Below are 26,914 nucleotides of genomic sequence, written 5' to 3' on the forward strand. Positions count from 1 at the left end.
TGATCTGTGTATTGCTGCTCTGTGCTGCCTTGAAGTTCAATCCCACCACCTCCCCAGCATCCTCCTGTGGGCGTCTGTGTTCCCCAGTGTGTGTGTGTGTGTGTGTGTGGGGGGGGGGTGCTGCTGCTTCCCTCAGCCGCTACATTTTCACCGCTATGCTGATGACATCCAGCTGTATTTATCTGACACCAGAGGCAACAGAGCACCTCGTGAAACTCCCGGCTAGCCTTAAATATCTTGCTTAAACTCAACTTTCCTTCTTAATTCGGACAAAACCGAGGTCGCTGTGTCGGCCCTGAACTCATCAGCAATAGGTGATGGATCGCATGTTTCCGCTGGACGGCATTTCCTGGGCTCTCGTTGGTCCCTGAGGAATCTTGGAGTAACTGATGACAACATCTCCCCTTAGCTTAGCGCGGTGCCATTTGAACATTCCTTAGAATAGAAGCACACTGACTCACTGAACATTTGTTACTTCCTGGCCGGACTATTGTAGTTTCTGGATGTCGGAATATTTCTTTGAGAAGCTTCCAGCTGATCCAAAATGTTGCAGCCAGAGTTCTGACAGAAATCAGCAAGAGAGACCCTCCCAGTAGACCGCTCCGGTCTCAGAGTGCTGGTTTATTTCTGGTTCCCTGGGGCTGAGCATTTAGCTGTCAGCTTCTGTGGAACCAGCTCCCTGTCCAGGTGTGGGAGGTGGACTCGGACCTTCCGCTGCCCAACGTGTGATCACATTAACACCTGCATTATTGGGCCAACAAAGACCCAAAGCACTCGCCCCCGTCCTCCATGCGGTCCGGCCTCGTGTACAGATGTGGGACCAGACGTCATGAACATCTTCACTCGAGGACGCTAACGCTCGCCTCATTATTTCTGCCAGTTCACTGGTTTTATCTTTAACGCCACAAAACGATGGTTGGTCTTTTGTTGCTTTCCCTCTCTCTCTTTTTTATTTTTTGTTTTGCTGTGCCTCTTCTCCAGCCCACCCCCCTTTGCCTTAAGAGTTTTGAAGGGCACCCAGGTGCCCAATGGGTCGATGTAATGAGTGCTAATGAGCCAATTGACAACCTCAGTATAGGCTGATTGGTGCTGCAGGCTCTCACCATGTGCTCTACAGAAACCTTCCTGGCACAGGCCCTCAGCCTGCTGGATCCGTGCCCTACCATGCCCTCCATATGAGCTCACAAAGGCTGGTGAATCTCTGATTGAGCAACTGTGTGATGGATTCATCTTTCCGTGCGTATTATTGCACTTTTAAAATGAATCCATATCGGCGTCAGCGACCCTGGAGGACTATTGTAGCCCAGATTTGCTAGCCTGGCGTTGGATGTTTTGAATGCAAATTGTTAGCATGTGTGCTGTGGGTGTCTGTCCCGCTCCTCTTTTCCTTCTTCCCACTCCACCATCAACCCTTCTCCTTCTCTTCATCAGGAGGGGGCTCCGGCACGAGCCCGGTCCTGCTCAAGGGTTCGTCCTGTTGAAAAGGGACCGTCTTCCTTGTGGCTGTGGCCTGTTTGGGGGTCAGGAGCTGCTCTGTAAAGCAGGAGGAGAGAAACGATGCAGCAATAAAAATTGTAATAAGAAGAAAAATAATCGCAACGAAGCTCCATTTTGTCGCAACGTTTGTCGTCCATTATTGTATAGAGGAATGGAAAGATAAAGGACCAGCTGCCACCAATGGGAGCGTGCACGTGGAGGGCTTGTGTGGCTTTGTTAACGCGCTAATAAGGGAAGGTGTGATCCTGTAGCATCGTCCAGAGGAGCCGCGAGGGGATGTTGGGGAAGGTAAAAAGCTTCTTAGCGTCCAAACGTGAGATGTGGTGAAACGTTGACCGGTTCCTCCCAAACTTTGGGTGTTTGGCTGAACTGCCACAAACGAGGAAGCCACTTCGTTAGCACACGTCAGCGCGGTTAGCTGGATGTTGTGAGTTTGATTGCCCCACTGTAGCGCTTGTCAGACGAGGGATCTTCTTCTCCCTTTCTATTGCTCTCCTCCTCCTCCTCCTCCTCCTCCTCCTCCTCTCCTCCCGTCATCTCCGTGGCAGCAGGAGACATCTGGACGACTGTCACGGTTGACACGGTTGGTTGACGAGCACTGACAAATCCCCACGGACCCCAGGAAACAGGAGGAGAGGGCTGTTATCGGTGATGATGGACCGCGCGTTGTCTAAAAGTGGAGTGTCTGCTCGATGTTGATGAGACTCAGACCTCTCGGAGAATCCAGATCCTTCTCACTCGCCGCCGCCGAAATTGTGGCGATTGCAACTTCTGATGCTTTGAAGCGTCGCTGCGGGGTTTCCGCGTCGGACCTGCCCAGTTTAGGACGCCCACGCCGTGGGTGATGCTTGCGCATTGAGCAACAAAAGTTCTCCTCAACTGGTGAGGTCTTAATGCATTATTGGGATTGATGCGCGGGCCTAATGCATTCGGGATACGATATTATTTGTAGTAATGCGATATCGTTGCCCCTCGGAATCGCATACCTGCCCTGTCCCTACGAGCACGGCTGCCATTAAGGACATTCCAAATAGCATTAGCATGGCCAGAGATGAGGACCGCTTTGTTGGGACTAATTGGTCCACATACTGATGTCAAAATACGCCATCTTTTCCCATCATCTGTTCACTTTTCAAGTTAAATCTTATTTGGGGACAAACTTATGAGGGACATTAAAAATAAAATTGAAGGCTGAATTTGATCAGTGGTCCTGATAGCCTGCAATCTAATAACTCAGCATCCCAAAGCAGACATTTATAAACTGAATATTTGAGGAGCAGAAATGCTATAAATAGATTCATGAGGTGATCGATTCGTCTCCAGTCACGTTTTGATCTGTGGCGTAAGAGCACGTTGTTAAATTATAAGTGTGCTTTGATTGTCTAAGAGGAATCGTTAAAACTGGGAAACGAAGCGGCCGAGGTCCAATTGCGTTAAACGGATCAGAATTTAACTCTGCCTTTGTGGATTTGCTAAAATAATAACAACAACGTCTGTCCTTTATAGCCATCAGCACAGGGTAATGCTGTATAAAGTTGCATTCTAATGACATATAGAAGCAGTGATTACAGCCCAATTTAATTGCTTCCTTATCTCATTTCCATAATGGCCTTTATTTGGAGCCAAATTTGCCCAGAAATCATTATATAATTTAGTCCATTTTGAATACAAATGCCTCCGTATACGTGCGCGCGTATGGATGCACATGTAGACAGTATCGAGGAAGGATGGCAACTAGCAGGCCAACTCTGACCAAACCCAAAAGACACCCCCCCCCCCACACACACACACACACACACACACACACACATCCCAATGATGTCATTATGATAATAGATAGGCAGGCCCAGCTGGTATATCGGGTGGCAGAAGTGTGAGAGGGTTATAATGTGCAAATATTAATGATCCTGGATTTGAGACTCTGGACATCTTTGTGTGAGTATGTGCGCGAGTATATCTTTATGTGTGTGTGCACACATGTGTGGTCAAGTGCCAGAGGGTGGGTTCCAACAGCCTGGATTTAATCGCTGAGACCACTCTCCATAAGATGACTATCATGATCTGCCAGCTCCACTAAGCTCCTCTGATATGTCGATCCCTGGTGACACAGCTCGATCTGGGCTGCAATGTTTAGCCAAGTCACCAAGATCACTCTAAGTCCACAGTGGGCGCCGGAGCAGCCGTGGTCTTAGAGCTTCAACACTGGCCGTAACCCCGTCCAAAGCTTTGCTTCAAACAGCTTTGGCCCCCCGTGAGGGGCCTGAGATGCTCTTCGAAGGGTGCGTTTCTGGGAATGAAGCAACTTGGGGATGAAAGATAGTTTTCGCAGCCACTTTGTGCACGGCTGGGCTGCGTCTGTGATATCTGCTGGGCCATTTCTACATGGATAACCTGCCTTCTCCCTGGCTGTGAGGCACTCTGAGCAGCAATCAGGCGACACTGATTCCGCTGCTTTCTTAAGAGGATACGGATCATCTCTGCATTCTACAGTTGCTGGGATCCCTTTCAAAAGACTCTTCAGCAATTACTAGCAAGCTAATATATTCTAGAGATTTTTTATTTTTAAAAAGAAATGAGGCCGACTAAGGTTTAAAATACATACATTCATCATTTGTGCTCATCCGTGACTTTATTGTATTGTCAAGTCATCACAGTCCGACAAATCTACTACGGAGCAGCAAAGCTAATAAGGAAATGGAGCTCTGAAGGTCAACGGTGGTAATTCACCCGAATGTCTGGAGTAAGAGCACCTTTATTAAACGTTATTTAATGTTACGCTTCTGGGACGACCCCAGAAACAACAGGGAAGCACGAGCGAAAAGTTGGACTTGTTTTAGGTCAAACACAGCGTCTGCAGCTGTAATAGCAGAGGCGTCTTTGTGCATCTGGAATTTACTCATTGCATCCTGTTAAATATATATATATGTATGTATATATGTTTTAAAAACCAAAGGTCAACCTTACTTTTGACAAATGAACAAGCTTAAAGTCAACAATGCAAAACAGGAAAGAAAAGGCAACAACTGGAAAACATGTCAACCACTGGGAATACAACAGGAGCACACACACACACACACACACACGAGCACGCACCTTGTCTCCAGCATTGCTTGGCCACCAGACACGGGCCACCGTTGCTGCCTATTGGTTGGAGCTCTGTCAGATCGCCAAGCTTTAATGGAAACGCGACAATGCAGGCAAAGCGCCAGAATCATTTCAGTGATAAAGTTATATGTTTAGCCTCCAACAACCAGTGGAGATAATGTTTGGCCTCATTATAATTCTCACCATGTTTAAACAGGCGGCCACAGAACGCAAACAAAAGCAGATGAAATTTGAAAAGTATTATCAATATTGCAGATAGTGGACGCCCTTTCCAATCACAAGCTGCATATCTCCCCCAGCAAATATATGGTTGAGCAGTTCATTCGTTTCTATTAGGCCTTGTATGTTTCCCCGTGGCTCATATACAGTATATTTATGCAGAAGTGATGAAAAGGCCAAACAAGCTACAATTAGATGTGGCTTGAATTCACCAGCAGGAGTTCAGTAAAGGTACATTGGGAAGAATCTCTCCCCTCTTTCTCTTGTTCTTTTAGACGGAACACACTGACTAAAAAGCTGAAATGCGTTGAAAACGTCGTCTACGATTAAGAAATCCCCCTTAAACCTGTATAAAAAAGGTATTACAGAGGAGCTCATTATGGAAACAAGCTCAACGAGTCCACCTTTATTTGATCTAAATTGATTCTATATGTGGCCACATTTGACCTGGGTTAAACCTAAACTCATAAAATACCTTTGCTGCTTCTAAAACATAGAATCTCAAACAATTTTCGTTCTATGCTCCCAATATCCAATAATCCCGGGTGAGCAAAGGCTTCATTACAATTTGTATTTGACCAAATTCTGCCTGCAGAGAAGTAAGAAAAGAGGCGACATGATTTGCATGTATGCCTTTTTAATGTATTTTTATCCACCCTTTGTGTGCAGTTTGAGGTTATCTGTATATCTGTGTGTGTGTAAGTGTGCATGCATGCATGTGTCTTCATCTTCCACTGCAGTCCCCCACTTGGCACGCCACTCCTTGTATTCTCCAGCTCTGTTAATAGCTGGCTGCTGGAGCAAAATAATTGTCATTTTCCAGCCAGTGGGTCTAAAGTCATACAACATAATGAAATGTATAAAAAAGAGGGGGGAATGGCAGACAGGAGGCATGCTAAATCAAATGTAGAGAGATCTGAATAATTTAAAGCACAGGAAGAGAGGAGGAGGAGGAGGAGGAGGTGCAAATGGAAAGATGGTGAAAAGTATCATTTAGGTTGACAGCGCTGTGTGCTAATGTGTGCATCTATGAGGGCAGAGCAATATCCAGGGTAATGGTGAATACAGAAATAAATATGAAAATAAAAGGGGTGGGGGGGGGGGGGGGGGGTTGTGTGCTTTGATCACCACTGGCAGTTAAGCAAGTACATACTTGATGACTTTGTTTTGTGACTGACTGATCGATTGATTTGCTGCCCTCTCGCTCTGCAGCCCTGCTTCCTGTCTGTCGCTGGCAGCTGTGTCTGTGACTAACACATTAACTGCCCTGTGTCCACTGGAAGACTCTCACTAAAGCCCCCCCCCCCAGCCAAGGAAGGGTAGAAACACATAGGTAAAGGAGGGAGGAAGGAGGGACGGGAAGGTAAGAGGCTTAAAAGAGAGGGGGGAGTGAGGAAGAAGACTAGTGGGTAATGAAGGAGGCATGGAGGGGCATTGAGGCTGGGGTACCTGACCTTGTCAAGACTAAATAGACACACATGCACACACACATGCACACGCACATGCACACACATCTGGGGAATGTACAGTGGTTTCTGAGCAGAACACGATCCTCGGCCATTTTTCTTCTCTCTACTGCTTTTTTCGTGCACGTGCAGACACACCATAAATCCCCGATTACCACGTTGTACACCTGTTCCTGGATTATGAGGGTATCTGGCATGGGGGGGGGGGGGGCTACTGTTGTCCCCGGGAAAAAGCGAAAAGAGCCAGAGACGCGTGCATGTGTAACAGATGTAACGGAGGTGGACAAAAGGTGCCGTCATCTATAAACGAGATATCCTCACAAGGATTTCTCATAATTATGTCGTGTGGATGTGTGTTGGGGGTTGGGGGGGGGGGGGGGGGGGGTTGAGGCAGAGCAGCTATGAATGTTGAAAAATGAGACCAAATAGTTTAGCATCATTTGAGGTTATCGCATTGAGACACCAAGCATGTGGAGATGCAGCTGAAGCCCACCTGCTGTTGCTTCTGCTAGGTAAATGGAAATGGGTAAATCTTGTCAGGGTTGAGCCCAAGCCCGACCCCCCCAACCCTGGCATTCATCAGCTTTGGGAGGGGGATCATCACAACAGTACATTTGAATTAACTTTAGGAGGAACAATAAGATTTTATACAACAGGAAGAGTGAGCAACATTTTTTGGATTGTTAGACTTGTTTGGAGGCTTATTTGGAGCACAAGGATGTGGTGTAAACACCCTCAGGGGACACGGCCACGGGTGACCAGACCCCAACGGTCGATGACCATGAGGGGTGGTTAACCAGAGCAAAACTAGTAGCTCCTTCAGCAGCATCATTAATAGCCATGATGGCCTCCTCTCAGCACACCCTCTAGTCCAAGTCACCAGGTCACCTGCACGCAAAGCCCCAACGTCACCACCAAAATAGGCTCACTGTGGGGGAGGAAGTCCTCCTGGTACTTGGCCCCTCTTTCCGTCTTGTGGAGACCTGACAAAAGTGATGATGGCGTTGGCTGGCAGTTATTGCCGAGGCTACACTTGACAGACAACAGCTGTCAGTACTTGATGGGGCCGCCAGCGGTAACGCGTTCCTGCCAGGGCTTCTGGGCAGGAAACGTTCTGAGGCTCCTTTCCCACCATGCAGAGGAGAAGATGTGGCGATTCGCTAGAATTGGTAGGCTGCATATATTGTCAAATGAGAACGTGAAGCAGATTCAAACTCAGAACTTTATTGTCATCGCACGAGAACAATGGAATAAGATGGGAAAAGTAAAACATAAGGAGCGAGAAGAACAGACAAAAGGCTCTAAAAAGGTGATAACTAAATAAAGATAACTAACCTCCAGCCAGCTCCTGGTAGCAACATCCCTCCGTTTCTATATATTGGACGCTGGTTCCGTGGGCATTCAGGGCAGCCATTGCTCTTGGTTTCTATCTCCTGCCTGTTGGCAGCAAGGCAGAGTATAACGAGGATGAGTTGAGTCCCCCGGTCCCTTCCTGGCTTTATTAGGGCGACCGTACAGCTCCGGCAGTGGGGGGAGAGGGCAGCCCGAGAGCCTCAGAGCAGCGGCGATGACTCCCTGCAGCTGTGCAGCTGGCAACCCACACACAGATGCAATACGTCAGGCGACTTTCCACAGAGAAAGAGAGAAGGTTACCAGCGGCTTCACAGACGGTCTGAAGCCTGAGGAAGAGAGCCTCTGCTCGGCCACCTTCACAATCACCGCGGAGGTAACTCCCCAGGTGAGGTCCTTCCTGTGATGCCCTGGAACTTGGAGTCGCTGTCTTTGGTCTTTCCTCACCAAGGAAGGAGGGCCTGTCCCCTCCGGAGGTGTGCCCGATTCTCTCCAGACTTTATAATGGGTGAGAGGGGCTGCAGGCATGTGTGCAGGGTGAAGGGCAGGGGGCTAAACACACATCCGGTGGGGACCCGGTGCTGAGGCGGAGAGCTTTGAAGGTGTAGGTGCCAAGCCTTACCCTCGGGGACCAGTCGGACAGGTAGTCTAGAATCCACCTACAGATGGAGTCTGATCTTCCCAGGCCACCTGTAGTCTGGCATAGGACCCTGGTATGTCTAGAACACAGTGCGAAGGACGATAGCTACTGCACCCTCTGGGGATCTGTGGAGGAACAGATCCCCAGAGGGTGGATCAGGTTATGATGGTAAGGTCATCATGTAGTCCCTGGTTGGATGGTTGGTTGGTTGTCTGTCTCTATGTCTGTGGCTCCAGCTACAACTTTAATGGCTAAAACAGAGGTGTCATTTTAGGGCAATGTCCACCAAGCTGTTTGGAAAAGAACCTGTAACAGAGTTTATTACTGAATACAGACAAGGCACCATGGGTAGTGCGAACTCTAGAACAGACCGAGCATAGATACACCCACACATACACACTTACCTTATGCTGCGTGCTCTCTTGTGTCCTCGGTATTTGTCCCTCCGTCCTACAGCAGGACCAGGTCACCTTTAGATCATCTTTAATGAGCAGGTGGACATCTACTGTGTTTGTCTACCAGGCATTTGTGGAATAAAATCTCTGTCAGACATCTTCTTGTCTACCACTCAGCTCCAGCATTGATGATGGAAGTCTGGTTTTCAGCAGTGTCCTTGTCTATAGTCAGAATGACGTTGTGGGGCTGAAGGGACAGATGTTCTGGACCTTGCGAGGCGATTCCCTGCCAGGATCCTGGGCTCGACTCCCACACTGCTCGTCCTGAACGCTCTCTCTGCTCCTCATCTTGTTGTTGTGGATACCAAAGCCACGCATGTTCTCACATTTCCACAGATGGACTCAACAGTGTTACTCATTAGCCCGCGTCATTGTCGTTGCGTCTGTCCTATTGGTGGTCCGCCCCCCTCTCAGGATCTCCTGACGGGGTTTTCTGGAAGGTGCATCTATAGTTGTGATGGTGTCTTCCTCTAAGAAGTCTCAGACCATGGTAGTAGTCCAACATCAAATCGCACCCGTCGTCCAGGTGATCCGTCCAAGGAAGTTCAGACCCCAGCTTGTCTCCCAGCTGCCATTTCCTATGGGGCCTCCCTCTTTAACCAAAGCTAGCTAGTTGTTGTCTCTGCAATGTCAAAATGTCTCCTCCTGGATCAGCTGATGCCTGTCTTTGCCCATGGCTTCATGGCTTTACTGACCGGAGGTCCAGGAAAATAGCGCAGCCCACATCGGCCTCTAGCCAGGTTCTCCATCAGCTCCCTCTGCCTCCCTCTGGACTGTGTCCACGTTCAGAGGAAATAGCAAATATTTAGTCAATGAATGTACTTTCAACCAGATGATAAAACATGTTGACCAGCGTTCATAAAGAACTGATGAAAAGGAGGATATTGAAGGTGCAATTCGGGGCCATCTGTTTGACGTCTTGAAAGTGTGATTAGAAATGTATATAAAAGTGACCTCCTGCAGGGCTGCAGCCCACATGCATGTCACTAGTAACACACACAGCCGTGTGCGTCTGTCGTTGTGAGGATTAACAGACACAATGTATTCCTCTACTTCAATCCCCCACTCTAACATCCCGACCAACCCCCTGATTCTGAGCTAAAGCCAATTTGAACTCCAACCTAAAACCACGTTTGAATAAAAATGTCCCCGCTTCTCAAAAATGTCCTCACTTTGATAGCAGAACGAGTGTGTAGCAAGTACACACACACACACACCATCTAAATGGTCCATTTTAACACTTATCATTTAATTCTATTTGATTCACCTAAATAATAATAATAATTTCCTCATAATTAGTGTAGCACGGCAGCTTTTTAGCACGTTTTCTCTTCTAATAGAGGGATATTTTCCAGACAGACACGTTTTTGTGTAGTTCATATCACATCTAACACGTCTCCAACATTTAAAACGTAGCAAATTTCACCTACAAATGTGAAATATGATGTTTTGCCACCGACGAGTCGGGGATCTATTGATACAGCAACGTCGCCACGGAATCATTTACAAGGCAGACCAACAGTATATGGAGATATAGACAGTTTAATGCAACGTTCTGCTCCGTAATTTAAAGGTTCTCTCTTCAATATATGCTCCTAAACAGGGCGCGAGCACTGGAGGAGAAGGGGGGCGGCAGTGCAAAGTCCTGTCCAAGAAGAAGTATTATTGTCCAAGAAGTATTAGTTCTTTTTAATTTTAGCAAGACGAGGAAGTCAGAATTCAAATGAAAGAATCGGTTTCCATCCAGCTAATAGTAATCCATAATCCCACCGACGTGTCTAAAGCACAATGTGGTCGCTGTGATTAACGTTAATGCCTCCCCTACTCAATTTATTGAAATGTTGGAATGAACACACTCGGTTTGGAGCCGATGTGCTGGCTTGTGTTTAAAAATGTGGACGGCTGTGGGGACGGGTGCGGGGTTCTGAAGGGGATGAGACAAAAGTGATAGAGGGAGAAGAGAGGAAGTTAGAAGAGGGAGGCAAACAGAGTCGGTGGAAACAGGGAAAACATTGTCAATTACAGAAAAGAGATTAATTAAGAGCGAGCGAGTACACATGCAGGAGGAAAGGGAGAAACAAAATAACTTCCTTGCTTAAAAACGGGCCCAGCCTGGTCTCATTTTAAGGGTAGCCTGATGATTTTAATTTCTGGAAATGACACACTTTACAGACAGACAATAAGAGAGGGAGAGGGGGAGATAATGAGAGCAAAAAGAAAGTGGTATTAGAATAATTAAACACGGGAAGAGGGTCGCGGTTTCATTTTCAGCAACACTTCAAATGGATTCCTGTAATGATCCTGGAAAGGCAGAAATCCAATCAAACAGTATCTACTGGGCTTCATTTCCTTTGCTGGGGAACGACCCCGCTCTGTCAGAGGGCGAGTGTGGGCCAGCAGAGGTGCAGCGACAGGGGCCGGGGGCTCGGGCTGGGGGGGCCCTGATGGAGCCAGGAGAGTGTCGAGAATGCACGTACACACACACGCAGTCCAAGAATGCACGTACACACACACACACAGTCCAAGAATGCACGTACACACACACACACACACACACAGTCACTGGTTTAAGCCCTGGAGCTGGCATGGGAGAGTCTGTCTGTCTGTCTGCCTGCCTGCCTGCCTGCCTGCCTGCCTGCCTGCCTGTCTGTCTGCCTGTCTGTCTGTCTGTCTGCCTGCCTGCCTGCCTGCCTGCCTGCCTGTCTGTCTGCCTGCCTGTCTGCCTGCCTGTCTCCCTGCCTGCCTGCCTGCCTGTCTCCCTGCCTGCCTGTCCGTCTGCCTGTCTCCCTGCCTGTCTGCCTGTCTGCTTGCCTGTCTCCCTGCCTGCCTGTCTGCCTGCCTGCCTGCCTGTCCGTCTGCCTGTCTCCCTGTCTCCCTGCCTGCCTGTCTCCCTGCCTGCCTGTCTCCCTGCCTGCCTGCCTGTCTCCCTGCCTGCCTGCCTGTCTCCCTGCCTGCCTGTCTGCCTGCCTGCCTGTCTGCCTGCCTGCCTGCCTGTCTCCCTGCCTGCCTGTCTGCCTGCCTGTCTCCCTGCCTGCCTGCCTGCCTGTCTCCATGCCTGCCTGTCTGCCTGCCTGTCTCCCTGCCTGCCTGCCTGCCTGTCTTCCTGCCTGCCTGTCTCCCTGCCTGCCTGTCTCCGTGCCTGCCTGCCTGTCTCCCTGTCTCCCTGCCTGTCTCCCTGCCTGCCTGTCTCCGTGCCTGCCTGCCTGTCTCCCTGCCTGCCCGTCTGCCTGCCTGCCTGTCTCCCTGCCTGCTTGTCTCCCTGCCTGCCTGTCTCCCTGCCTGCCCGTCTCCCTCCCTGCCTGTCTCCCTGCCTGCCTGTCTCCCTGCCTGCCCGTCTCCCTCCCTGCCTGTCTCCCTCCCTGCCTGTCTGCCTGCCTGCCTGTCTCCCTGCCTGCCTGTCTCCCTGTCTGTCTCCCTGCCTGCCTGTCTGCCTGTACCAGTGCGCTGCAGCTTTAACACTTTGCAGCTCTGATCTGCCTCATTGTAAATGATGCGATGGAAGGTCAATTGTGGAGATCAAAATGGCTGCTGATGGAGGGGCAGGGAGGGAAATGTGTCATGTTTCCCCCTGACTGCATGCTGCTACTGAGGCATTTTGATTTAAAAGAATAAATGGATCTGCGCGGGGCCATTTCTCTCTGACTGGCGCTGTCCAAAATAACACCCTTGGTCCATATTTTCTGTAGGAGTCTTGCGCCCATTGTTTTTACTCCCCCCCCTTCCTTTGACCATTGGAGGGGTAATCAGGCATGAGTGCCTTGAATTACAGCACGAGTGGATGAGCAGCTGCAATGCTCCAATGACCTTTTGTCACTCATTACTGGACCTCCTAAAATGAAGGGAAAGAGGAGAAAGAGGAAAATAAAACGGAAGGAAAATGCAGAAAGAGAGGCCTCCCCTGAAATCTTCAGGGATGTTCAGCTCAGTGACCGTGATGTGTTATTGTCTGCCTCGCTTTACTCGGAGCAGATGTTAAATGGACTGATTGACAGCAACTCATGATCTGATCACAGGAAACCTGACCGAGGAAAGCAGGATTCCTCTAAGAAGCTGCCAATACAAAGGGAAGACGGTATGGATCCAGCTCGGTCAGAAATAGGTCGCCGAGTGGCCCAAGTGGCGGTGATGAAACGGTTAAATACTAAATTTGTTGTTTCATTGATCACATATATGATACGCCGCCTGACCTTTGCATTTACACGCTCTCTGGGGAGCCGCTGGCGGCCTCTGTGTGCTGCTCTGGGTGCGACTGGGTAAACAAAAACCACGGAGACGGGGGCGGAGAGGTCCCAAGGTGCAGCCCCTATCAACAGCATCCAGTAGGTCAGCTCGTACCACCTACGTGGACCCCCCCCCCCCACTCTGCTGTCTAAAGAACTCTCATAAAGCTCACCTGTGGCGGGTTTTTCCCCCTGCAGCCGCTTCTCCTCAGTATCTCCACACGTGAAGTCAGAGATTAAGCGCGGCCTTGTTTGCCACTTCAGTGTCTTTTAAACACGACTACTTGTTTTAAATGGTGGAAGCAACCAAAATTATAAAATAATCCCCAACTGTGTGAAAGACGCCGCTTCTCCTCCTCTGATAGCATCTTCGCAGATGCTTTTTAGACCTTGACGCCCTCAAAGTTAAAAGCAATTCCAACGTGAATGCGGAATGATTGAATGCAAGCCAGGGAAGTGGAGGGGAAGGAGGACCCCCCCCCCCCGCCCCGCAAGATATGGTTTGTCCCACAATTAATGGGGTGCACCTGTGATGCTTGATAAAGAGTGCTGCACCGTGCACAGGTGTAAAACATCAGTTCTGGGAGTGGGGGGGAGGGTTCCTTTTCCCTGTGCCCTGTAATAACACACTGTGACACACTTTGGCACGTCTGAGCAGAGTGTGTGTGTGTGTGTGTGTGTGTGCATGACTTTATGTAACAGGCTGTTTATTCTGGCGGTTGGTCTCTCTTCTACGTGTGGACCACCGTATACATTGATACCAGTCCAGGAGGGACGTGGGGCAGCAGGTCCCGCTCTGACCCAGGGCCCATCTCCTGGCACACAGCAGGATCTCCAACACCTGCCTGGTCGATCCATCCTGACGCGCTCTCATCAGGGCACTCGTGGAACGCCGTTCACTTCATCCTGCGGCGTGGGGAAGAAGAGTTACCACGCAGCAAATGCACCACGGCTGAAGTTCCAGTCCACCTGCTCCCTGACGGGTCGAAACGTGTGGAAATAACGTCCGCACTGGGCGTGAGACAGGAACGAGGCCTGAATCAGTCGCACAAATGAAACGCAAATGTCCCACGATGCCTGGGAGCACGGCGAGCTCTGACGATAGCGCCTGTGGGTGTGTAAAGAGTGCAACTGTATCAGTGAGCTGCTATTAAAATGCATTAATGTGCTACCGAGCGATGGAAAAATTGAGTTATTTCTGCAGCTGACCACCAGGGGGCGAGCGAGATGTTTTGGCTTTCTCCTCCTCATTAGTTTCTTTAAGTCCTTGGAGCTAAAATCTAATGAAATCATCTGTCTGATAGCAAACGTGTAGCCCTGATGTTTCACGCAGCCAACGAACACAGAGGAATGCATTCTAAGATAAAAATGCATTTTGAAGCACATTTAAATAAGTTGGAGTGGGAAATAATTTTCTTTTTATTCTTTTAGGGATTGTAATCAGTTCTGTGGCGTCTTTCAAACTCTGAGAGTTGAGTGGCAGCCACTGCTTTATCCCTCTGCCAACGGAAGACTTGGACAGAGACGCAGAACACTTTAATCTTTGCTAAGAATGAGAGGGCGTGTGTCCTTGTGTAGCAGCTCATTATTCTAAAATGTAAAAGAACTTTCTGCTCCTTTCCATTGTGCGCTCATACATTCCATCCAGGTAAAGTTCACTTGTGGGGGAACGGATGGAGGAGCGTGACGTTGCCGCGTGCATGTTTAGATGAATTAAAACCGATCCGATCTGAGATTGTCTCAGACGTCCTCCGGCTTCCTTCACCGGTCCACTTGACTCTCCTTAGACCTTAATGACTGAGGTCTATAGTCCCCATTCTGGCCCTGAAGACTCAGCCTCATCACAGGCGCCTCTTCCTGTATTTAGTGCGCAGTAAAGCTCAGGAAGGAGCGATGGAGCCCGGAGAACCAGCTGAACCGCACGGTGGGTCTGTCTTCAGACCTGGAGGTGGAGCTGGACAAGCAGCTGGGTGGTGCTGGATGATGGTTTCTGAAGGTCCCAGTTTGACCTGAGCACTCCCTCAAGAGTCAGTGATGGCTGACGTCTGCCACGAAGACTTTAAGTGTGGTTTTAAATGCGCCAGGTTAACCAGACAGGTCTTCCTCTTCCCTGAAGACAACGTGGTTCTGATCCATATGTTGAGGGACCTGAGAGCCCATCAAAAGTAGCGCCTTGAAACAAAATAATAAAATAACGCCGCAGAAATGATCAGGGGGCAAATATTGAATTGGAAACGCAATTTGCCTCAATGTGTTTGCAGGATATTAAATGTCCACGTCTCCAACAACCCCAAACATGAGAGCGTCCATTACTGCATGAATCTATACATCATTACGGCCTCGCTGCAGCGTGTCCCTTCATTCTAATTCACATTTTTGGCCAATTAATTCTCTTTATGACTCCAGCCTTATTAAAAGGTGTCCAAAGCCTGAGTCCCAGAGCCCCGGCCAGGCTGTAACGTGCGTTCCTTTCAGACGTGGCGTCTTCACGCACAGGTCGCGCGTGTTAAGGACGCGTGCAGCTGGCTCCTCATCCACCTTCCACTTAATTGATCCATTAATTGCGGGGATGGGCTGGAGCGATGACACCTGCTACCCCACCTGGCTTTCAGTCAGATGGGACCACGTTTAGAGAGGAACCCAGAGATGTTGTTCCAAGAGGCTGCGTGTTTGCTGTGTGATGGGTTTGTCTCAGAGTGATTACTGGCTTGGCAGGAACGTAAAAGAACAACCATCAGAAGGAATCAAACATACTGGAGGGATCCAAGCCCCAATAAAACAGCGCCACGGTTCTTTTGAGCTTGTTTTCCGCATTGTGCACCTTCGCAAATAAAAGACGTTCGGCGCGGCTGCGACGCTCGCGAGTCAAAAATGACAGAACGCCCATTGATGTCGGCTTAATCTGCGGCGTTAAAGAATAGAATCCACTCTGAAGCTGAGCCAGTGACATCAGCGACCTCTTCCCCTCTTTGTGAGAACAAGGGCCCGCGTGCAACATTCCCACATCATCACGTGGAAACATCATTGTCCTGTCTTTGCTTTTTATTCCAGATGAAGAATGAGGGCATTGTTGCTTCCACGTCACATGGACATAACTTCTAGAAAAGCCTGATAGTTGAAAGGCAAGAGTTCGCCTTGTTCCTGGCCTGGCACTGGGACCAGTTGGCCCGCACGCTTGTCTATGGGAGCCATTACGGTTTAGCTAGGAGACACGAATGTAAAGATTGTGCCGACTTAAAGAGTCCCACCTGTGTCTGTTCCCCATGAGCAAGCCTATACATGATATAAATGCATAGGAACTGCTTTCGCCATCCCATACATGGACGTCAGCACAGGCACGCGTGGCCTTTGATGCTTTGTAGAACAACAAACTCGAACCTGCGTCTCGGTTTTTCTGCAGCTGTCTGCTACATTAAAAATGCTAATATAAGACTAAACTGATTAATAATTAAACAATTACGGTCATGAATCAATAACTTCTGCACATATTTTTCATAAATTGCGCAGAGTAAACAAAGAAGCAGTATTACCAATTCAAATGGGGATGAAGGGAGGGGACGCGGGGGGGTGGGGGGGCATTCTAATCGTCCTAACTCTGATGAAAAATAAACATCAGAGACAGTCACTCAAACAGTCGGGCCCGTGGTACAATTTTCCAAAGTAGATCATGTTGTTGCTTTCGATACACTTAGCTGGTTGATTATTCCAGTAAACATGGTTGGAACACTTTTAACGAAGTAGTCCAATATCAGAAATTCTCGCTAAATCTGCCGCGCTCGCGCGACGTACAGAGCATTTGGACAGATTTGGTGCCCATCTGAAGCCTCAGGAAAGTTGAACTGATTTCTGCAGCAATCTGTCCCTGGTTGGAGGAGCCGGGCACGTCCGTGCGGCGCTCGTGCACGGCCGCCGTGGAGCCCCGAATGTATCCCTGCGAGTAACTATAAAGCCAACACATTTATACACCTATACTTTATATAGCCCTTCATTCCACGCCACCAGGAGGATGGGGGGGGGGGGTCAATTTACTGGCTGCCAACGTGGCGATGGCGGCTGCCGCGGCAGCGAGGGCGGAGCCTGGGAGAGAAGGATAAAAGCATGAACACATCTGTGATAAGAAATATGACATGGCTATCAGCATGCAGAATAAGGCCGGTCCTGTGAGCACAGGCACCCAGATTAATGATAAATTACGAGGACCTGGGCTTGTTTATAGCACTCATTTTCCCCGCTGCACCTGCTCATATTCTCTTGCCCTAGAGCTGCCTCCTCGCTCTATTTTGGTGTTTTCTCCCTCCATTCCTCACACTCCTTCATCCACCCCCTCTCACTTTATTCTCTTTTCCACCGACGAGGTGCTTATTTAAAATTATCCCGCGTTTCCGAAGCGCTTTGCCGGAAACCTTTGGGACGATCGGCGGGTGTGCAGACGGCTTCTTGGGTGGAGGAAGAGGAGCAGAGGGAGGAAGAGGCTGGCGAGTCGAAGGAGGAGAAAGGAGAGACGCTTCGAAATGAAACAAGATGAAGGAAAAGATAAAGGAAGAGGGAGAGAGCAGAGGGCAAACGTTAGCAGCCGCTTGCTAGCAGCCTGTGTAATAATACAGCAGGCAGCATCCATGCTACGCCTAATTTTAATATTAATTACAAATATCTCTCCTCACAACAAGGAAATAATTTGACAATCACTTTGGCCCCGAGTACTGTATTAAATGCAAAGTGGGGCTGAGGGCGAGAACAGTCAATATGGAGAACTGAGTCCTGACCCCCCCTTCCTTCTGTGCACCTCCACCTCATTACTTGAAGTGTGAATGTTAATTCCAGTTGGTTTATTAGTTAGAATTAAGGAGGGAGAAAAATGAGAGAAGGTTAGGAATTTTTTTATTGTTCATTACAAGTGGCTCTCTGGTGATACCTGGGATTTTTTACTGGGTGTGTGTGTGTGTGTGTGTGTGTGTGTGTGTGTGTGTGTGAGGCTGGTTATGAGTGGCTATTGTCTGATTATTATGATGAAGCTCGGGGGCCTCCTCACACTATACAAAGCAATTTCTAGTCGAGAGCTACGAGGGCAAAGTGTTTACATACCAAATTATAAGAATATACTGACAGTGTTCGGTTGTTAATAAGCCGTAATCACTTTGCCTAATTTAATCCCGTTGCTATGGTAAACAACTGACACTTGAAGCTGATGGCAGCGAAGGAGGAGGGGGAGAGGCCGGTCACAGAAGGATGGGGGGGGGGGGGGGGGGGCATGATGGCAGCAACAAAAGCGCCCCCTTCATCTGAGTAACGTAGCAGGGTTGTGTTGCAATGGCAGGAAGAGGCCACAGTCAAGGAAGAGAGAGTGTGTGTGCGTGTGTGTGTGTGTGTGTGTGTGTGTGTGTGTGTGCGTGTGTGTGTGTGTGTGTGTGTGTGCAGGCGACCACTTCCTCAAACCAAAGACAATTGAGCAGAAATGAATCAAAAATGAAAAAAGAAAGAATTCTATAGAGGAAAACAGTGGATATCAGTGTGACAACACAATTATGAAACGCACACACACACACACACACACACACACACACACACACACACAGGAGTGACGTCATGGCACATCAAAAGAACAGGTGCCCATTGTGTATTTCACAAAGTTTTACACACTCAAAAGACAAAAAGACGTCAGGTCTGGCTTTCTAACGCTGAAGCCCCATGTTACAGGGAGGAGGGAGGGAGGGAGGGAGGGAGGAGGGAGGGAGGAAAGAGGGAGGGAGGAGAGGGAGGGAGGGAGGGAGGGAGGAAAGAGGGAGGAGAGAGGGAGGGAGGGAGGGAGGAAAGAGGGAGGGAGGGAGGGAGGGAGGAGAGAGGGAGGGAGGGAGGAGAGAGGGAGAGAGGGAGGAGAGAGGGAGGGGTGAAAGAGGGAGGGAGGAGGGAGGGAGGAGAGAGAGGGAGGGAGGGAGGGAGGGAGGAGAGAGGGAGGGGTGAAAGAGGGAGGAGAGAGGGAGGAGGAGAGAGGGAGGAGGAGAGGGAGGGAGGAGAGAGGGAGGAGAGAGGGAGGGAGGAGAGAGGGAGGGAGGGAGGAGAGAGGGAGAGAGGGAGAGAGGGAGGGAGGAGAGAGGGAGGGAGGAGAGAGGGAGGAGAGAGGGAGTGAGGAAGGGAGGGAGTGAGTGAGGAAATAGTGAGTGAGTGAGTAAGGGAGTGAGTAAGTGAGTGAGTAAGTGGCTGTAGCTGTGCTGCACATGTTGCACATGTGTCCATGTTGCCGTGGTGACAGGCGATCAAAACCCTGGAAACACCACGCGATCCTGGTGACCCGAGCTCACCCAGCAGTGGGTGAACTGGGAACCTCTGAGGATGAACCAGCCCAAACCAGCAGCAGCTGCCGGGGGGACCCACTCGTCTCCAGTGGAGGCGGCAGAAGAGTTTCCTACTTCAGTAACTCCAGCCGTAGCTAAATTCACGTAAAGATTTAATCCGTAAAATTTCACGTAAAGATTAAATCCGTAAAAATGCGCGTAAAGATGCCTTAAATCCTCGTGTTTCTGCTGAATCACTGTTCAGAACTTTGTCATTGAGGAAGCAAGTTAGTGGAGCGAGACGAGCAGAGATCCACACAAACATCTGGACCCCCCCCCCCACACACACACACAAACATCTGGACCCCCCCCCCCTCCCCCACCCCAATCATGATTAAATTTAAAAACCTAAAGAAAAGCCTCCACTTTTCCACTCTAATCCAGCAAACATGAGCCGGCGAGCTCGACTGGTTGACAATAGCTTCCGACCCTCACCTGTCAGGTGTGAGTGGGCGTGGCCACAGCACCGATGATCACGCGTGGTTCCGGAGGAGGTTTATCCCTTTCCAAGCAGGCCCCTTCGATGGCTGGCGAGGACGAGGCAGGACACCGCGTCTCCTCCTATCGATGCACGTGGATGCGCGGCTGCTGCCAGGTCCAACATCGCCGGGACATTTTGCATAATTATTATTTTCAGGAGTCACCGGGGGTCTGGCGGAGGGACGGCGAAGTGACAGGCCTCTAAAATGGTTTTCAAATCACGCGGGATAACCAGGGCCTTTCAGAAATAATTGTGTCAAACTGCTCCTCACCCCTTTCGCCCAATCAATATGCGCACGTATTCACGGGCGCACGCGCGTCCATCAAACGGCGCCGCTGGTCTTTAATATACATGCTGGCATTTTAATGGGCTACTTTCACAACAATGGTGCCGACAACAATGCGTTCCCCCTATATATTTAGAAAAAATGATGATCTGGACACTTTCAGAGCCACGCTTGAGTTACACGTGCACACCCACGTGCACACGAGCTGCATACGTGTCTCTATAATGTACACACACACACACACACACACACACGAATGGGGCCTAAAAGCGACACCATGGCATCCACTTTGTTGCCTGATTCGTAAATGATTTAAAACTAGATTTCATGCTCGCTTTCATACTAATTCTTTTTTTTTTTTTCCTCCATTTTCCCAGGAAAAAAGTGAGAACAACCAGGAATTACCCCGTCCTCCAATTAAGCCTCTAAACAGGACCAAGAGAGGGGGGATCTATTCATTTCCTTTTGATTAAAATTATCGCCACTTGCGAGGAGCTTTGGGGTTTATATATTAAATAATGCATCATTTCATAATTATATAGGATATATAGATTTTTTAAATAGGATACTGGGCAAAATCGTAACTTTAATTAGATCGGTGTGTAAGATATCTCAGGGGTATGATAAAACAACGTTAAATATCTCGCCATGACTGTAAAATATGTTGCAACAGATAATGAAACACAAATAGGGTCTTCCTTCCTGTGGCTCCTATTTGTTGCCGCGTCCCCACGTGAATTTTCGGAAAATTCTTAATCATATTGAAAGTATGATCAGGGGATCACACAGCTAGGTGCTAAATATGATCCTCCATCTATTGGCGGGCATACATTATCATCCAATTACTAGCAGTAAATTACAAGATAGACTTGACGGTGTTACACAGCGAGCGGGGAACAAATTTAGGGTTTAGAAAACATGCTGGTCTCTCCCCTTTGTTCTCACACACACACACACACACACACACACACACACACAACACATGTCAGCTAATGACCAGGCCTAGAAGGTCAAAAGCCGCATAATATCTGCACAAAGATGAGCTGGTGTTGAAGATTAGAAAGGAGCAGAAGGATCTTTGGCGCGTGTGACTGGAGGGGCGAAGGTGCTGGGGTTGTGGGGGGGTTGTGTGTGTGTGTGGGGGGGTCCTGCTTTTACAATTAAAGCTAAATTAGCCGCGCGCTAAAACAGCCACGCGTTGCCAAATGCCTGCAGTCGCTCTTCAAAAACACACCGATCCTGCAGTTGGGAGTGAAGGACAAACGGCGGCATTGTGAGCGTGTAACGCGCGCGTGTGTGTGTGTGTGTTTCCGGAACGTTCTCTAATTATTATCGCCGGCATACGCACGTTTCATTTCGCTCTATATATAAAGTATGTAAATGTCGTCTGGCTCCGACAGTCAGACGCGTCAATAGGAGCTGACAGCTGAATTAGAAGCATCAGGCTTTTGTTTTAACCAGAGAATGGAGCATTTTCACCAGAGAACAAAGGCCTTTAATCAAACCCTCAAGGTTGTTGTCTTTATTAGTTCGACACTTCCTGTTGCCCCGTTGATGTTAACGACACACACTCCTGTGGAAGGAGAACGAGCCCATACAGAAACGGAGAGCAGGGTGGGACTGGCCCTAGGATGAAAGGAGGGGAGATTGATTAATGGAGACTTTAAGGTAGTGATGCGCAGCACTGAGACCGAGAACACCCCCCAACACACACACCCACACACACACACACACAGACACGCTGCATCGGGAGAAATAGATCAAAGAATAGAGTATAGGAATACACACCAGTGACTTGTGCTCACAGCCCACATGAGAGTCCCACATTAGCTGGGAATACGCGTGCCCCACCCCCGCTCCCCCATTCAGACACTGATGAAAGCATTTAAGGGCAGATTAAAGGCAATATCATATTTTGAGAGAGCTCGTAATGTGTTACTGTCTGGAAAAAGTGGGGCCATCTCACCATATCTAAAATATGGGTGATAGGCAGTCGTTTTAATGAACACATTTAGTATTTCGCTCTCTCACTCTTTGTATTTAAGTTGCTGCTGATCATTTAAATTAGGAGATTAAATACGAGAGCTGGCGCTGCACTGACACACACACACACACACACACACACACACACACGCACACACGCACACAGAGTTGGAGACGAAAGATGTAATGGAGATATTTCATGCTAGACATGTACACATTAGCTATGAATTAGCATTCAATCATCCCCTCACATTTTGTTTGCTGATACTTTCTTGTCCTCAGTGCAACTGTTTATTTGCTGATATGACTGAAATTAAAATGTTCTGTGGTCAAAAATGTAATTTGCAAAGTCGTCCTCCTCAGGAAGGCGCGCGGCGCTTTGCAAATAAAGCCGAAAAAATGGAAAATCCTCCAAATCCCGCCGTCGTTCCTCCATCGCAAAGACCTGCAGTTCCGGGTCAGGGAACTACGTGCTCTTACCTCATCGGGTCTCCCAGAACATTTCACCACACCAGATGAGAGACATAACCAGCCTTATGAGGACATTATTAAAATAGCTCCGTAACACACCCGATCCTTTGAGTTTGGATTATTAGTGCAGATTTAAATCCTAAAGCAACGTTGGTTCTGGTTCCACCGAACATATGAGAAGGGAACGCAACAGATTCCATCCTGACTGAACCCACAGGCCACACACACACACACACACTGACAGAGCAGCAATATAAACACACACACAACACGCAGGTAAACATCACTGTTGCCGCACAAGAAAATCAGCTCGTCTTTGTGTTGTTGTTTTTTTCTCCACACCGAAAAATTACAACAGGAAAAAAAAAAAAAAAACGAACCGCCAAGAGTTTAGGGAACACCCAGCAGCCATCTGTGAGCGCTTCACTCTCTGATAGTGCACGTTGTCTTAACTTGATCTGATGGAAATGAGATATTTCTTGATTTAGACGCACAAAGGAACACAATAAGAAGCGTCACACACACACCGCAGGCTCCTTTGATTATATTAACCAGGCGCGTTCGCCCCCGTTTTAAGGCTCCGTACCCACCTGAGCGGACCGGGTCGTCCTGAGCGGACCGGGTCGTCCTGAGTGAAAGTCGAGAGGGTGAACGAGCGAAACAGAGTGAGACTGGGGAGAATCTTTGCCACCGCCGCTGCGAAAACACAACATTTGTCACGTTTGTTTGGCCGTGGCGGCGGCAAAGCCGAGCGGTGAATGACAGCCGCGGCGGCGCTAGCCGCTCGATTAAAGCTATCTTCTTCAAAGTTGCGGGATAGGGAGGATTTTCACTCTGACATTTAAAGAACAAACACAAAGCCCTGCTGGGCGGCGCGTTTGCCTTTTGTCCGTTTTTAAGATAAAACTTGCGTCCGTGCGGAAGTTTAAATCGTCTTGAATGGCTATTGTGCGTTTCGTTTAGCGCTGTGTGGCTCAGCATCTCATCATTTGTGTCCGTGTTTTTCCGACGTGTGCCTGTGCCCATGTGTGTTCCTCAATATAAACCCTCATTCAGATGGACCTTGGTCCAACTTCAGTGGTGGCCCGTGGCCACATGGAGCGGTCTGACAGAACCCTGGAGTCGACCAGAGTCACACACCACTGTTGTGCGGCGGGGCGTCTCTTATCACCGCCACCAGCATGGTAAGCTAGGATTAGCATCTAGATCTGCGAAGACTGGACGTCAGCACAGGGGACAATGGTGAGACAGGCGTGGATGAGGTGGCAGGACCAGAAGATGAAGATAGAGGGGGGGGGGGGGGTGGGGGGGTGGTGTGCTGGAGGAGATAGAGGTTTGTCACACTCACCAGCAGAGAGGAAAAAGGCCATCTCTGTTTGTTAGCTTGAGCCATCCGGATCTTTCATTCACGATTTCTTCAGTGGGTCTGGTCTCCTTTGGCCAGGAGGGCGAGGTGCACGACAGCATGTGCCCGTGCACGTCTTCTTGGACCCGGACCTGCGGCGCTCTCGTGTAGAGGATGCTCTTCAGAACCGGAGGAACATCACACTCACAGAGGCCCCATTTTTTGAAGTCTTTCTTTGAAATAAGTGAGGCAATCCCTTGGCCCAGAGATCATATTCTATTTACGTTCGCTATGCCAGCAACACAGGCGATGCTGGCCAAATTCACAAAAGAAGATCCGCATTGGAAAATCCGGCTAATCCCTGATTGAAAGTTCATGTGTTGGCTTCGATGGATAAGCTCTGGCAGATTTTCCCAGGAAAGAGGAGTAAAGGAAAAAAAAAAAGAAGAAAAGGCTACAAAACTGGGCTCCTTTTTGGTGAAAAAGCAGAGTCAGTGTCAGGCAAAGCTCACGTCTGCCTGTCAAAGCCGGAGGCCTCAGTGGACCCGAGGGGAGAGGTTGTGTCATCGTCTTCGGTGGTGGTGGGGGGGGGGATTAAGGAGCTGTTGCCTTTAGACAGGTAGTCCTAGCTTAGCTTCATTTATTTGGCTCATCCCTTCTCCTCCTCTTTTACTGCATCCTGAAATTTGCATCCACTCCTTGGTGTGTCTGGTGTTCCCAGACCCGCTCTTCCTTTCCTCCCTCCCTTCATCCCTGGCTGCCTCTCTCCTCTCTATCTTCCAGGGGTGGTGGCTATGGCTAGAGAGTCGGCACAGATGGCAGGCCAGCTTGCCTTCAGGGGAAGGGCTCCACAGCTTAAACTTCCTCATTTTTCCCCTCTTTTTTTTTTTCTCCTCCTCTTCTTCAGCCCAAACTTTTGGCCCACAACTTTTCACGTTTGGCAGGCCTTTATCGCAGCGTCCATGATGTGAAGGGACAGGCAGCAGAGTTCCTCGGGGGTGGGGGCGGGGGGGGGGCGGGGGCGGGGGCTCGCCGGCGTGAGCTGTCCGTGGATCAGCGGGACCATCGGTGGGAACCCAACAGAGTGGCCGGGAAAGTCTCTCTGGCCGCCGTTAACTCGCCGATAATCTGACATCTGAAGCTGAATGCCATCATCGAGCCATGCATCATATACTCTTAGGTGCATTAACGGGTGAGGAGCGTGGGCGCCGCCGCCACCGCCGCCGCCTGTTGGCTCCAGGTTTCACGTCCTCTGTATTTTCGTCCCGCTCCTTAATGGGCTTCACTTTCACTTAGCCAGACAATGGGCGCATTAATGAGCAGAACTATTATTCCAAGTCAGAGTTTCGTACTTTGTGCTAGCAGGACTCCTCCGGATCTATGTCTTCCAGAGATGACCCTGTGATAATGGTGATATTAACTCTTGCTAGCTCTTCACACATCATTTCACACTTGAGCCAATGTGAACAACGTCTCTCTAATGGCCCGCTACACTTAAAGCTGTCAGCACCATAAGTGGTCTTGTTAGCCGTGGCCTTGTTCCTCTCAACCCAACAACTTGACCCGTGTCAAGCGATCGCCTGATAGCCTCCCTTCTGTTTTAGCCTGTGCAGCAGGACCCTTTAGACTGGGAACGTGAGAAGCTAGGCTAAAGATTTAAAGGCATTTAAAACAAGCCACAATGTCTATGCATCACGCACAGAAAACAGTTTCTGTTAAACGCCGCACAAAATGCAAAGAAATGCGAAATAATTGAAATTCGGATGTAATCTAATAATCTACTGCTGCTACTAATAATAATGTTAATAATAAACAGTTCTTTTTAGCCGTTTTCATTAATCTAACTGTGTTGTCATTATGCAGCAGATGAGGTTTTGTCTGAGAATTAACAGTCACCTTGACCTGTGGCTCGCACTCTCAATTACGCATAAAATTCTAATTATATAGAGAGATTATAACGTTTTAAATATGATTGCAGCATTTAATACACTTTAAAAGTTGTACGTGCTGGTAGCCCGACTATTTTTTTTACAGGGTTCCTAATTAAAGCTTAGAGAGGATTTGGCATCACTGCGCTTTAAGCGTGCCCCAATTCTCATTTTCATAAAACATCTGTGAAATAAATAGAAATAACACATTTAACACACGTGAGGGTTGTTTACACACGCTTTGCGCCCGTGTCACGGGCGCGTACGGATGGATCCTCGGGCGCCATCTTCATCCATCCAATGGGGGCTGAGCGTCAGCGAGCAGGCTGATATATGAGAGGAAATGATAAAGAGAGTGAGGGACAGGGGAAGGAGAGGATGAAGGGGAGTTGAAAAATGATTCTGGACTTTGTCAGAAAAATCAATTGAGAAACATGGAGACACTGACAGCAAATTGGGCGATCCAGCCATTGTCCTCCCCTCCTTAACAAGGAGTACTGAAGCATGAGGGTAAATAAAAGAGACGTCTCTCCCTCTTTCTCTGCTGTTCTTTCTCTCCACTCCATCTATTATTCTTCCCATCGGCGCATTTTTCTGCAGGGAAATAAAAAAAAACAACTTGTTAGTTCACTTACAGGAGCAAAGTGACCAAAGTCACACTTCAAAAAGAAATGAAAACTGCTCTTTTTTAAAAAGAACACCAGAGAAAACAGCAGGATCAATCAGGAATCGCAGCTCCCGGGGACGGAACAGCTGTGGCGTATCCTTAAAGCGAGCCGCTGCTGGTGTCTAGCGGCTCTCGGCGCGTCCCCCCTCCACGTAAGAGGCCCCCGTTCTCTTATCAGAGGGTGACCAGAGGGTGTGGTGGCACATGCCCGTCCTTTGTGTAAAACAATGCTAACAGGCAGGCGGTCGGAGCTCAGAGGTATTCTGCAGGTGTCACGGAGAAGGACCCTTCTGTAGCAATGTGCCTTGGACCTGATATCCACAAAGCTGCCTCCCCCGCTGCCAGATGGAACCACGCTCTTCCCTACACTCACAGCTAAGACCTAGGCGCCCCCCCCACTGTCCCAACACACACACACATGTCAAAGAAAAGCGCTTTGGCTGAAAGAAAACCACAGCTGAACGTTACGCTG

General features: G+C 49.0%; 1 long non-coding RNA gene across 1 annotated transcript; it reads right to left on the reverse strand.

Moving 5' to 3' along the window:
* Positions 1-21,467: 21,467 nt before the first annotated feature.
* Positions 21,468-26,362, reverse strand: LOC130521658 (uncharacterized). Its single transcript, XR_008949402.1, has 3 exons — positions 26,224-26,362; positions 25,995-26,101; positions 21,468-21,674 (listed from the first exon to the last, which is right to left on the reverse strand). It is a non-coding gene; the product is annotated as an uncharacterized LOC130521658 (long non-coding RNA).
* Positions 26,363-26,914: the final 552 nt, after the last annotated feature.

Source organism: Takifugu flavidus, chromosome 2 (assembly GCF_003711565.1).
Source record: "Takifugu flavidus isolate HTHZ2018 chromosome 2, ASM371156v2, whole genome shotgun sequence".
Lineage (NCBI taxonomy): Eukaryota > Metazoa > Chordata > Actinopteri > Tetraodontiformes > Tetraodontidae > Takifugu > Takifugu flavidus.